This window comes from Anticarsia gemmatalis, chromosome 29 (genome assembly GCF_050436995.1).
Source record: "Anticarsia gemmatalis isolate Benzon Research Colony breed Stoneville strain chromosome 29, ilAntGemm2 primary, whole genome shotgun sequence".
In the NCBI taxonomy this organism is placed as follows: domain Eukaryota; kingdom Metazoa; phylum Arthropoda; class Insecta; order Lepidoptera; family Erebidae; genus Anticarsia; species Anticarsia gemmatalis.
Genome location: NC_134773.1, coordinates 5340982 through 5355899, shown reverse-complemented (window position 1 = coordinate 5355899; position 14918 = coordinate 5340982). Strand labels below are relative to the sequence as shown.

At 37.2% G+C, this 14918-nt stretch overlaps 1 protein-coding gene across 1 annotated transcript in view; it reads left to right on the top strand.

Moving 5' to 3' along the window:
- The first annotated feature begins 297 nt into the window (after window positions 1-297).
- Window positions 298-14918, top strand: part of Gbs-70E (Glycogen binding subunit 70E) — a 34511-nt gene continuing 19890 nt past the window's right edge. Inside the window, exons 1-2 of the mRNA XM_076133036.1 lie at window positions 298-596; window positions 3190-3236. The gene's annotated coding sequence lies outside the window, so the exon portion shown is untranslated. The remainder of the gene's footprint in view (window positions 597-3189; window positions 3237-14918) is intronic.

Below are 14918 nucleotides of genomic sequence, written 5' to 3'. Positions count from 1 at the left end.
GGATTAAGTCAACACAAAAACGGAGCACTAATAAAACGTAGTCATAATGTTGCCAGTTTTTAAATTTTCTACTACTTAGTAGATTTTTATTAAGATATTTTGGTAGAAAATTGCCTGAAAGTATTTTTAAATATACAAAATGTATAAAAATATAATTCTTAACTTAATCTAATTGCTTATAGCTCGTATTGGTTTGTAAGAAACTGTTTTTGCTAAAAAGTATTATTAATTGCCTATTGCACCACGAATGAGTTGCATATCAATGCATTATGTATCAATAAACAATTTAAATTACTACTAAAAAAAATAGTGCAGTAACAACGTCCGTTGGGGGAGGATGTGTTACTTGCTCTTTTATTTATAAGTTTTATATTATCGTTAGCTCTATACAATTATTTTATTAATCAATACAACAATTCTATTTAGTTATCTATAAAATAAGTTTATAAGAACACATTTAATCATACCGAATAAATCGAAATAAGCTCATAGCTTTACGAGTAAATTAAAAAGTGAAACGATAAGAACCTTTCTACAGATAAGAAAGACCGGTTTTTGAAAAAAAAGAATCTTGAGGTTGCAACAAGGAATTCAAGGTAAGATGCCTTTATTTTCCTTTCAACAATAACTTTTAATGGAGAAATGTTATCGATATGTAGGTAGTTACAGAGAGCGTTATCGTTATGACCGCAATTGAATTGATTTACTGTTGTTATGTACAGACAATCAGGCGATTTTCAAGTGTAAAACAAAATAAATATTTATTCAACTGTATCTGTAGGCAGAATACGGTCAAGTTATTGTCTTAAAAAAATAACAACACAAGTTCAGTTTCTTTTTTTTTTCAGGATTCAAATTTCTATCACTAACTTTAGAAAATACTGGCTTTACGCCCGCGGCTTTGCCCGCGTGGGAATGTATTATACTTTGAGAGGAAAATTCCAATAAATCTCTCTTATTGCACCTCTACTCTTCCTAAGGAATCTTCCGAATTTCATCTTTCTACGCTCAGTAGTATTGGTATCAAATGAGTGTCTAATAAAATGTTTCAGTCTGTAATAATTACAATTTCAACATTATTAACGAGAAAAATTACATAGCATTTTAGATGAACCTTTTCAAATTCAAATTAATTTTATTCACAGAAAATATGATACAAGTTCAATAATTTTTCGTTAACCCAGTCAACTACCCAATTATTCGATATTCTTCGTGTAGAGTAAGTAGGCGAGAAAGTTAGTACGTACTACTCCATATTGATGCGTAACCGGTATTGTCAATAAAAAAGGTTTAAAATCATGCTTCTATCGTATTACAGTGGTTATTTATTTCTTAGATTTGATTTCCGGGTAAAATTTGTAGCAGGAAACCCGTCCTTATCTATAAAATTTTAGGAATTTGATAAAAAAATCATTGCCAAACATAGATTACCTAAAAAGTGACATTGGAAAAAAAGTTTTGTCACGGCCGATAAGACGAAAAGAAATGGTTTTGTGTTGTCATCAACACAATCTTATTATAAACATTATTAAATAATATTGCTGAATGGTATTAGTTGGCACCTCCCACGCAAGTGGTCGACGGTTCGAACCCGAGTCAACACACCAATGACTTTTCCAAGTTATGTGTGTAACAGAAATAACTATCACTTGTTCCAACGGTGAAGGAAAACATCCTAAAACCTTACATGCTTAAAATTATTAAACACATTTATTGAGGGCATGCAAAGTCTAAAACCCGCACTTAGCCAGCGTGGTGGACTCAAGTCCTTACGTCTCCCTCATTACGGGAGGAGACCCTTGCCCAGCAGTGGGACATTCATGGGTTAAATTTTTAAATTAAATGATGTATTTAATGGTAAATCTTGGCAATGTAACACTCTTATTATGTCTGCAACACATTTGATATGACGCACGAATTTAAAAATAAAATAATGTTTATTTATTGTCTACGCCCGCGCTACGCGAGTGACAAGATTATTTGGATGTATCATCTTGTTAGATCTGTATGGTTATTCAAAACAAAGATGAAATTAGAACCTCGCCGCAACAACCGTAGCGCCGCGTGTGGTGGGTTCGAATCCCACCCGGGACAAATCTTTGTGTGATGAGCACGAGTATTTGTTCTGAGCCTGGATGTTAATGTATCTATATAAGTATGTATTTTGAAGTATATAAGTATGTTTATCAGTTATTTGGTTACCATAGTACAAGCTCTGCTTAGTTTGGAATCAAATGACCGTTTGTGAGTTGTCCAACGATATTTATTACGATTTATTATTAAGATAGGTCCTATTGGCGCTCGATGGGGGAGGCCTTTGTCCAGCAGTGGACGATTCCCGGCTGAGATGATGATGATGATGATTATTAAGATAATAACTAGGGGACACGGTAAAAACTATTCTACTCGAACTCAAAATCTCTCGAAACTCGCAGCACTTCAATATTTTAAACCATTTATTTTTGTAACACATAAAGAAATATCACAAATACAGAACTTAATAACTAGTCAGTACATTTATGTGCAACAAAGGGCTACAGCTCAGTATACGCTGTGCTAGGCACAGCACTGATTTTCAGCTGCCCCTAACAAAACAATTTTATTCTATCAATTCTATGAATATAATATGTACAATTAAGTATATAAAACTCTTCCGTTACTGGGTAAGTGAATGACTGACTACGCACCGCCGAAACTATTCAGCTCAGAAACTGAAGTTTGGTATGAAGATTCCTTAGGAATTGTAGAGGAGCACTAAGAGAGGATTTTTGGATTTTTTCCGCGGGTGAACAGCTAATGATGTACCTATATAGGTACATGAACCTTCCCTTACAATAACTATGAGTATGTCTTTGCTATATAGGCTTACGTGTGAAATTCCGTTGCAGTTTTGGGGGTACCTACCTAAAACTAAAAACCAAAAGCTGTTTATCCTTCCAATAAAACTATCTTTTTCTCGGATGACTCAGTGGCCCAATGGTTCAGGTCGGCACGCCGCTACCATTGCGTCGGGAGGTCGTAGTTTCGATTCCTACACGGAATAATAAATATTTGTGCGATCCACAAAAATAATTGTTGCGGGTCTGGTTGTACTTTGTGTCCGTTGTTTGTATGTTTGTATAAGTCCCCGCGACACAAATCTTAGTGCGGGAGTTGTCTTTCAAAACGCAATATCTATTTTTGTTACAGATTTTATCATCTGAATACAAAACGCTTCTATAAGTCGTAAATATCAGGTAAGTTACACATTTCATTACATACATATAGTATAGGATCCGAGGCGGTCATTTTAAAAGATCATTGACAACAGTAGTCAGAAGCTTGATAGTCTGACAAGCAGTCTTAGTATCGTGTTATAACCCAGGTAACTGTGTTGTGGAGGTCCGATAGACAGTCGCTGCATGTACAATACTGGTATTCAGCTGCATCCGTTGAGACTGGAAGCCGACTCCAACATAGTTGGAAGAAAGGCTAGACTAATAATGAATGAATTAATTTTAAGCTGAAGAGTCATTTCTGATGTAATATAAACTAAATATAAAATCAGGAAGTTTACAAATCAGTTGTTTTGATAACTCATTCATATATTTGATAAGATTATCTGAATTTATTATGAAAGATACTTACGTAATATCTTGTATGAATTGCATTAAGTGCAATATTTTATAATATTATCTTGATTACATGATTGATTGTAGTTAAGTATGTATTGTATCTATGTAGGTACTAACTAGTTTTTGCTCGCGTGGTTTGTGACTCAGGACAGAATTTTTATAGAAACTTTTCTCCTCTATTTTATCCCCTTGGAGGTAGAATTGATCAAAACTCTCTTAGCGGATGTCTACGTCATAACATGTACCTGCATGTCAAATGTCAGCTCGATCCGTGCAGTGGTTTGTGCTGTGCGTTGATAGATCACTATGTCAGTCAGTCACCTTTGAGTTATATATATTTAGATAGAACTAGACCATGCCCACTATTACATCACATGTATGATGTATGTGTGTCTGTACATTACAAATAGCTGTGATAAACTGCAACAGGCTATAAACTTAGTCGTATTATCTCAGTGTCCACGTGTAAACACAGCGAGTGTATACTATGTATGTATGAGACGTCACTGTGTGTGTGCTGTCTAGTGTCTAACACGCACATCTATAGTAATACCATATTACTCTAGGTTCTCTGCTCCTATTGGTTGTAGCGTGATAATATATAGCCTATAGCCTTCCTCGTTAAATGGGCTGTCTAACACTGAAACAATTTTTCAAATCGGACCAGTAGTTCCTGAGATTCGCGCGTTCAAACAAACAAACAAACTCTTCAGCTTTATAATATTAGTATAGCGTCTATCTCAATTAAAAATGTCACCAAAATCATTTCAGCTGTTAGCGTAAAAAGCAGACTTTCGTATCTATAATATTAGTAGATATGTATGTATATAGAAACTTATTATTCTTCATAGCAACAGAGTGACCGTGTGAAATGTCAAGAGCATCCTTACAGACCGGTTATATACTTATACAGTTTGTTTTTGAGCTAAAACGTGATTAAATTGTATAATGTTCTCCTAGCCGATATCCGGCTGCGGGACTTTGTTTATAGTGTCCAAATGTGTGTACAATACACAGGTACACTCTCATAGTCCGATGGGACCGATAACCGACTCGACCAGTCAGGCGCCAGTCAGGCTGACACAGACTGTAGGCTTTACGTGCTCTCCGAGGCACGGAATGTATAATACCTTTACGGTCTGACACGTCCTAAAAATACCTAAGTAATACCCCTATGAGAGAGAAGACGTGATGTTATGTATGTATGAATTGTATGTATTACCATAAAGTTTTATAGATTAACATACAATTACTAGACTAGTGTGAATGCCCGTGTGATGTTTCAGTTGAAAACTCAATTTTTGTGGAGTATCCAAACGGTGAAAAGGACTTATTAAAATTCCTTGCCTATCTGTCAGTCTATTCGTCTGTCGGTTTGTCTGTCTGTCTGCCTGTCTGTTTGTATGCCTGTCCTTAGGCCGTTATTCCGTCTGTTTGTTTGTCCGTCTTTGCATATGTCTGTTTATTTGTCGGTCTTTATGGCACTAAGCTCAAAAGTGCTTATGACTTGCGCTGCAAAACGAAAAAAGAACAGACCAAGTGTTCCACAGATAGTTAAAATGAAACAAAAAGAAAATACAGATGAATTTAAAACCTCATCATTTTATAAGTCGGTTATTAATTAGGTACGACTAGCTCTCTAAAGTGTATATTTGTATTACACTGTCAACATTTAGAGAGTGACGTGTTATCATGCCACCTTGTTTCTGCGATATCTCGGAGTGTTTGAATGTCATGTAATAATAGACTGCATTGATTCAATTTATACAAACTATATACTATGTAATACGCTACCTACATATACATATTTATATGCTATACATACGCTAATCTATGATAATGTTGGGCATGGCAGAAAAATGACAAAAGAAGAATGTCTGCCTCCGTAACGCAGTGATTTATGTCGCCGCGCCGCTACCACTGTGTCGGTAGATCGTGGGTTTGATTCCCACACGAAACAATTATTTGTGCAATCAACACAAATAATATAATTGTTTCGTGTCTGGTTGTACTTTGTGTCCGTAGTTTGTATGTTTGTAAAAGTCACACAAGGCAATTCTTAGTGCGAGAGTTGATTTTGTTAAAAAAGAATAAATACAGTAGAAATGCGTTCATTGCGTACTATGTACGGTGTTACTTTTAAAAATTATAGATTGAGAAATGCATGATAAGGGATCGTTGTGGTTAAGACGTGGTGGTAAGGAAGGATCTTTTCGAAGTGATGTGTGTATTAGAAATAATTATCGCTTTCTCCAACGGTGAAGGAAAATATCGTGATGCAAACTTGCCTAATTGAGAGTTCTTTAACACAGTTCTTAGAGATATGCAGTCCCCAAACCGCACTTGGTCAGCGTGGTGGACTCAAGGCCTAACTCCCTCATTCCTGGAGGCCCTTGCCCAGCAGTGGGACTTTAACGGATAAAATGTTTTTATTTATTTACGATGGCGTATACTTCATTCGCGACAAAACGACTAAACCCATTTGACTAAAAAAACATAGGTAAACAGAAACTAAACACGAGTAATAAAATAAATAAAAACATGAATATTTCCACCATATTTTAACTACCAATATTCTATTAAGTAAACCTGTTATCCACGCGGGTATCACGGCGCTAGCACGCACGTATCTGCGGCGACCGCGTGCGAGACACGGCGTATTATCTGTTGTTTGTTTAAAAGGTGAGAGTTAATCGTTGTTAATTAGGTTATTGTGTTCATTTGTAGCTGAGTTACCCAATTGGTCGGCGTGGTGGACTCAAGGCCTAACCCCTTTTTTTTTGCGTCAGGAAAATGCATTACTGCATGTCCCGCCCCAGGGAGGAAAGCGGGGGTCTGTCGGGCTCTCCCGCCGGCAAGGCGTTCCGGCGGTGACGGTGTTCCTTATGCGGTCTCCATAACGTGGCCAGGACGCGGTACCTCCAATCGGATACTCCGCGTCCCAAGGCCTAACCCCTCCCTCATAACGAGAGGAGACCCTTGTCCAGCAGTAGGACACTAATGGGTTAAATATATTATTTATTATTGTAAATGAGGGTATGAACTCATATTTTACACTCACCGATCGGTAAACGATCAGTGGGTTAAACCCTTGCCGCGGTGATTCTATACATGGGTGATGGCATCGTGGCATTTGAACTGAGCGTATGCTTTGGATGGCACGTAAAATGTCGGTTCCGGCATTTGTCAATTAATATAACAGTCGTTAATCCACGTCAAAGGCTTTTCAGGCGGCTTGAAAAACGTACTCTTCAACGATTGGTAGTTGTTTAGCACAGTAAAAAAACCCAACTTAAGATCAATATATATGGTTTTTTTTGGAAAACTTACATTACTACATACATCGTATGGGACTTGGGTTCTAAAAATGGATGCTTTAAAGCGCGGCTTGACCCTTAAACATACAAAAGCAACTATTAGCCCTACACTACAAAACTTCGGTACATATTTACTTCTCAACCGAAGAACAAACATGACCGATTCTCAAGCCCTTACTGTCCTTGACTATTAATATCAACTAACCCAAAAATATATCATTATCAGACAAAAATGCACCTTATGAAAACAGCTAGCTGACTAATGGACGCAATACGCGTACAAACTTACATCCCCTATTTCATCCGTTTAGGGGTTGATATTTAAAAAATAAATTAGCTTATATTGTAGCATGTATTTTCAACTACTTTTATGCCAAATTTTATGAAAATCCGTTCAGTAGTTTTTGTGTTATATTAACAAATATACAACCATCTTTAAAGACTTTCGCATTTATGTTCCCAGTACGATAGGATTCAAAATTGATTGGCATTTTTTTTCAATTGGCAGAGTAAATTGAATCTTATTTCTATGTTCATAGAAGTTATTTTTACACGTTTTGATGTCTAAGGGCTATGGGCTCAAGTGCTGTCAAAAATAAATTTGATTTACTATACCAATCGTGCTTGAAATTCTTGAATTAAGAAAGTTTGAGGTCGATGACTTTTAACTAGTATTTATTGGTAAACTTTTATAATATACGATCTAGAAGTGATATGTATATTATAGTATATAACTTATCAGAGAGTCTTGTATACAAGGTTCGCGGTACGGAGGTATACAACATACAGAATGTATAACATCAGTGACTCGGCTTATACAGCTGACGGTCACCTGTTTCATACACATACTTTAATTAAAAATTCATAACAATATTTTATTACAGTCTGGAAATCGTCCATGCCAAAGCTCTGTATTAAATAGGCGAATTATAAATAATGATCACTTGTTATAACGATGAAGGAAAACATCGTGAGCAATGACATGTCTGACAGTTGTTTCACACAGCTCTTGAAGGAATGAAAAGTCGCCAACCCGCACTAGGTCAGCGTGGTGGTTTCGAAGCCTAACTCTCTCATTCCGGGAGACACTTGCCCACAAGTGGGACAGGAATGGATTAAAATAACTTTCCCTTGAAATCTGTTAGCAAAAGTGGTTGCCCTACGTAGTGATTGTTGATTGACAAATAGGCCCTTCAAAACAAGTTTCAAACTTATATGTAGTTATAAATATTTTAATTTCCGCTTCACCTTGTAATATGATTTATTACGATCAATTAAAGTACTTGAGGGTCTCATAGCTAGTTGCGTTCACCGTGTGGTAAACGCTCAGTATGTTAACGCGTACATTACATAGATGTACGTGCAGTGATATTTGAGCTGAGCGTCTCCGTGCTTCGAGCACGTTACAAGTCTAACTTGTTAACATAACATGAGTTCAGACAAAAGTCCTATCTGCCGCAAGCAATATATCCTGTCTGGACTATGAGAGTGATGTAATACAGAGTGTATCTGTGTATTGTACACAACACACTGTAAACTAAACTAACTATATCACAGTTGACTGGTTTCTATTAAACTAACTGGTAGAAGATCCTACCGTTCCTTCACACGTGCTTCTTGTGTAAGTCTCTTGTATTTGTTTAATTGTCTACACAGCTCCTTGTTACATATACGTACATAAAATCACGCTTTCTTCCCACAGCAGTAGGCAGAGACTAAAGAACGTCACTTGGTACGATCCTTACAAACTTTCCTTGCTTCATTCACATACATACACGTTGTCATACAGGACCGCCGGTTACGAACACCTGACCTTTTTACAAGACATCACCGATATAATGTAGGCCCATAGCCAGTTGCGCTCACAGATCGGTAAACGATCTATGGGTTAAGCAACCTTTCAGTTCGGTCATTCCGTAGATGGATGACCGCATAGTGGTATTTGAACTGGGCGTCTCCGTGCACGTAAAAAGTCAGTCTCGGTTGTTGTCAAACAAGATATCTGTCGTTAAGCCACGTCAAAGGCCTTCGGGCTTGAACAACTTTGACACTAGGTTGACCACTAACCATACGATAAGAAGAAGACCGATATAATCTGCCTACTGTGACCAAATTTTCCAAACTACAATCTTTTAGCGCGGTCATTATTCATTAACAATTACAAGTCATTGACTGTCTGTATACTGTATGTCGCACAAACATGCGCTTTATTAATTAAACAATTACATCACTGTGGCCGTCTGATTGTAGCTATTTATTGATATAGGTTGTCTACTTGCAAAATGTCTTGCTGAAATAGGGTATTTGCCTATTAGTCAAATCAGCTACTTTTTATGAAATGTCATAAACACTTTTCAGTATAGAAATACGACATAGTGACGTCACTATGTCATATTTTTGTTGGTATCAAATAAGTGTCTAATGTTTCAGTCTGTTATAAGTACGAGTTTAATATTATTTTTCGTTAACCCAGTCAACTACCCAATTGATCAATGAATTTTCATAACCCGGCTATTACTCTACCGTTACTGAGTGACTGATGTACAACGCACAGTTGAAACTACTGAGCGTACAAACCTGACATTTTCTATGAAGATTCCTTAGTAAGTGTAGAGACTAGAGAAGCACTAAGAGATCATATTTGGAAATTCCTCCCCGAAGAAGGTAAAAACCGTTATATAAAAGAACGGAAACGAGAAAACTCAAGTCTGCGCGGTCGAAGTCGCAGACGCAAGTCTAAAATAAACCAGAAAAGCCCAATACCTGCGTCAGGAGGTCGTGGGTTAGATTCCCAAATGGAGCAATTATTTGTGCGATCCACAAGTAATTGTTTCGGGTCTGGTTGTACTTTGTGTCCGTTGTTTGTATGTTTGTAAAAGTATCTGCGACACAAGAGCTATTCTTAATGCGGGAGTTGTCTATTTATAAGAAAAAAATCCTCGAGACGGCTTCATAGTCAGAGTAGTGAGGCCTAGTTAAACCGGGGTTATAGTACGCTGTGTGCGGCGCATTGTGTGTTATCAGAGCTGATAACGTCACGTGCACTCGCATGCCACCGGGTCACCGAGCTTGAACTTGTCACTCACTTGTGCATTCTCATTTGCCATTCATTTTTGTATTTGAAATTTTAGCTGATGTAGGCTTCGCACATTTCATGACTTTTACAAGCAGCTGAATGCTTACAAGCATTGTTATAAGTTACGGCCTACGACCACGGCCAGCGTTATCTAAGCTGTAACGTCAGGCATTCTATTCTAAGTTAAAATACACGTGAGTGTTAATTCCCGTATCAAAATATATAAAACTCAAAGGTGACTGACTGACGTAGTGATCTATCAACGCACAGCACAAACCACTGGATGGATCGGCCTGAAATAGTGCACGCAGGTACATGTTATGACGTGACATCCGCTAAGAAAGGATTTTGATCAATTATACCTCCACGGGAATAAAACAGGGGATGAAAGTTTGTATTAAAATCTATACTAATATTATAAAACTGAAGAGTTTGTTTGTTTGTTTGTTTGTTAGAACGCGCTAATCTCAGGAACTACTGGTCCGATTTGAAAAAATATTTCACTGTTAGATAGCCCATTTATCGAGGAAGGCTATAGGCTATATATTATCATGCTACGACCAATAGGAGCTGAGTACCAGTACAAAATTTTACAAAAACGGGGAAAATTATGACTCATTCTCTCTTATGTGACGCAAACGATGTTGCGTGGGTCAGCTAGTTTTGTTCTAAGTCGCAAACCACGCCGACGAAGTCACGGGCAAAAACTAGTGTAACATACATATATTTGTGATTTAGCCAGAGAGAGTTCTTTTATTCGAGAGATTGCTATTTTATGAGAAACTAGCTGACCCGCGCAACTTCGCTTGCGTCACATAATAGAGAATGCGTCATAATTTTCCCCGTTTTTGTAACATTTCTCGTTGCTACTCCGCTCCTATTGGTCGTAGCGTGATGATATATAGCCTATAGCCTTCCTCAATAAATAGGCTATCTAACACTAAAAGAATTTTTTAAATCGGATTAGTAGTTCCTGAGATTAGCGCGTTCAAACAAACAAACAAACAAACAAACAAACAAGCTCTTCAGCTTTATAATATTAGTATAGATAAGCTTATATAAACAAACATAAACTTTCAATACATCAAGGATGTTCTATAAGTGTATCAGTGTTATAAGGCTTCAGTGAACCAGTAAATCTCATTATTGTCACCGCTTTGATAAACTGCAGCGGTTTTTTACAGCTTCTACATGACATAGTATTTACTATATTTTCCTAATACATATTTTTCTCTACGAAATAATCTACGATCTTAAAAAAAACAAGGTTTTGAACAAAACCAGAACGCCGGGTCAGCTAGTAGTATAATACAAATATATGAGTGACTAGCTGACCCGCGAAATTTTGCTTGCGTCACATAAGAGAGGATGGGTCAAAATTTTCCCCGTATTTGTAACATTTTTACTGGTACTCTGCTCCTATTGGTCGTAGCGTGATGATATATAGCCTATAGCCTTCCTCGATAAATGGGCTATCTAACACTGAAAGAATTTTTCAAATCGGACCAGTAGTTCCTGAGATTAGCGCGTTCAAACAAACAAACAAACAAACTCTTCAGCTTTATAATATTAGTATAGATTATTTCCTTGTTAATTGAGGATGTAGTGCCCAGTAGTAGTGACATCGAGGCGGACCGCAGACACCTGATCGTCTTCCTGCCAGTGCCGGTATATGATGTTACCCGCAGACGACCTTGACACTCGCACCGCAGGAATTTACGGCGCCAGTGTGTTGTTCACTTTATACATAGACTAGCTTTTACCCGCGACTTCGTCCGCCACCTGAATTTTCCCATGGAAATGCGTCATTTTTCCGGGGTATAAAGTAGCCTTTGTCCTTTCTCGGGTATCAAAATATCTCCATACCAAATTTCATGCAAATTGGTTCAGTAGTTTAGGCGTGATTGAGTAACAGACAGAGTTACTTTCGCATTTATAATATTAGAATGGATACAATACAAGACTTGGTTTTGGTCGCGAATTCGGAGAAATTTTCGTCCCTTAAGGGGATAAAACCCTTAGGGGGAGAATTGATCAAAATCCTATCTTAGAGCAGGGCGCCCATAGCCAGTTGCGCTCACCGGTCGGTAAACGATTTGTAAGTTAAGCAACCCTTGGCGCGGTCATTCTATAGCACCCATCTATAGAATGACTGAATGAATGAATCCACATAGTGGTATTTGAAATGGGCGTCTCCGTGCTTTGCAAGGCACGTAAAATGTCTGTCCCGGTTGTTGTCAATTAAGATAACAGTCGTTAAGCCACGTCAAAAGCCTTCGGGCTTGAACAACTTTGACACTAGGTTGACCACTAACCATACGACAAACAAACAACAACTCTCAGCGGATGCCTACGTTATAACATCTACCTGCATGCCAAATTTGCCCATGCAAATGACAATTACTTTTTAATTAAAACAAGCATAATATTACAAACTCTATCGCTACATCTAGACCTTCAATTTCAACGTTCAGTGACATAACGTTGCATTTATTCGTGGTCTCCATCAATTATATGACGTTTTGTATCTGAGTGCCAAGTCGTGACGTCACCGTGCTCCGTGCCAAGATCAACTGGTCTGTGTTAAATTCCTTACGTTTATGAAGTTTATAAAGATATCCGTTTGTCGGTATTAGATTAGATTTTATACGCGTTATAAAGATTCAGTCTAGCCTTTCTTCCAACTATGTTGTAGTCAGCTCCCAGTCTCACCGGATGTAGCTGAATACCAGTATTGTACATGCAGCGACTGTCTATCGGACCTCCACAACACAGTTACCTGGGTTATAACACGATACCTCTCGTTAAGATGGCATGCCTGAAAGTTGTTTAGCACATATTTTTTCTTTATCTCTTTCTTATTCTGTAGACCCTTACCCAATAGTGGGACAAATTTAAATTTAACTGGCTTCCTCGCAGCTTTGCCTGTGTGAGACTGGAAGCCGACTCGAGCAAGGCTAGAGTGATCATTTGTTTATTTATTTATTTATAGATCATGATGTGCTTTGCCCGTGGAATTTCCTAAAATCGTCTCTTGTTCTTCCACGCTTACTAAGGAATGTTCATAGCAAATGTCAAGTTTGTGCGCTCAGTAGTTTCAACTGTGCGTTGTACATCAGTCACTCAGTAACGGAAGAGTTAATATAAATTGTTTGATTGATGTATTCATTAATATACCCGATATTATACCCGAAGGCTATTGGCAGAGATAAGTATATATGAAATACACCCACCTTTCGCCATTAACAATGTTAGTCCCATGTAATAGGGGGCGAGTCTACTACCATATTAAAGTAGCAAATATTATTTCAAAGACTACGACGCAGAAAGCCGTATTAAAATAAAAACTAATAAATTATGTCAAGGAGAGCTTTTGTTACGTGAAGCAAAATATATGACGCTTTTACAAACCCGTGGGACATTAACTGGGTTGATGCCAATTTAGATCAAAGATATATCCAGGAGACGGGTATGTGGCGCTTAGAATATCCTCCTGTCTTATATTCTACCACTAGCTGACCCGCGCAACTTCGCTTGCGTCACATAAGAGAGAATGGGTCATAATTTTACCCGTTTTTGTAAATTTTACTAGTACTCTGCTCCTTTAGGTCGTAGCGTGATGATATATAGCCTACAGCCTTCCTCGATAAATGGGCTATCTAACACTGAAAGAAATTTTCAAATCGGACTTGTAGTTCCCGAGATTAGCGCGTTCAAACAAACAAACTCTTCAGCTTTATAATATTAAGTATAGATTTTTATTAAACATAGCTGACCCGCGCAACTTCGCTTGCGTTACATAAGCGTTAAAAAATTTCCCCGTTTTTGTAACATTTTTCACTGGTACTCAGCTCCTATTGATAGTAGCGTAATGATATATAGCCTATAACTTTCCTCGATAAATGGACTATCTAACACTGAAAGAATTTTTCCAATCGGACCAGTAGTTCCTGAGATTAGCGCGTTCAAACAAACAAACAATCAAACAAACAAACTCTTCAGCTTTATAATATTAGTATAGATTTGAAACCATAGTTAGTTTACAGTGTGTCGTGTACAATACACAGATCCAGAATAACACATAGGCTACTTTTTATCCTAGAGTTCTCGAGAAATCAGGATTTACACGGGAAGGATATCCACGCGGATGACCAACCGAAGTCATGGGCGGGATCTAGTTATTGATAATACACACATCACTTGGAACACTCATTGGTGTGTTCTAATCCCTTAATAAATAGGGTAGTTGACTATCAGTCAAATCAGCTACTCTTTATACTACTCTACTTACTACCTCTTACAATACAGGTTTTCCCTAGCTTAAGAGGTAGAGTATTATTATTGTACAGAATCGAAAATAAACAGCAAACTTTTGAAAAATCTGTTACAAACTCTCTGTATGTTTTTTTTTTTTTGTGTTAAATAAAGATTATTATTATTATTATTTATGAAATGCCAAAAACACATTTTTGTACAGTAGTACGACATAGTGACGTCACTGTGTCATATTTACGTTGCCATCAAATGAATGTCTAATAAAATGTTTCAGTCTGTAATAATTACAATTTTAACATCATTTACGAAAAAGCTACGTAGTCTGAGCATTATAAAAGAACCTTTTACGAGTAAGAGTTTAATATTTTTCTCTTTTCAACTACCCTATTGCAGCAACACAAATAACGGGGTGTAATTTCCCCTTCTTCCTTTGCTAATGTGACCTTTATCATTATCAGGCGGTCAGGGTCGCCTCCTTATCTGGCAGATAGCAATGTTAAATATAATAATATTTATTTACGAGTAGGTTATCAGTCGAAAGTAAAGAAAGTTTATCAATACGATGTATATTTAAATAACATTAATGTTCATTTAGGTAAATAGTGGCTTCATTTATTGTTTTATATGTATAAATAT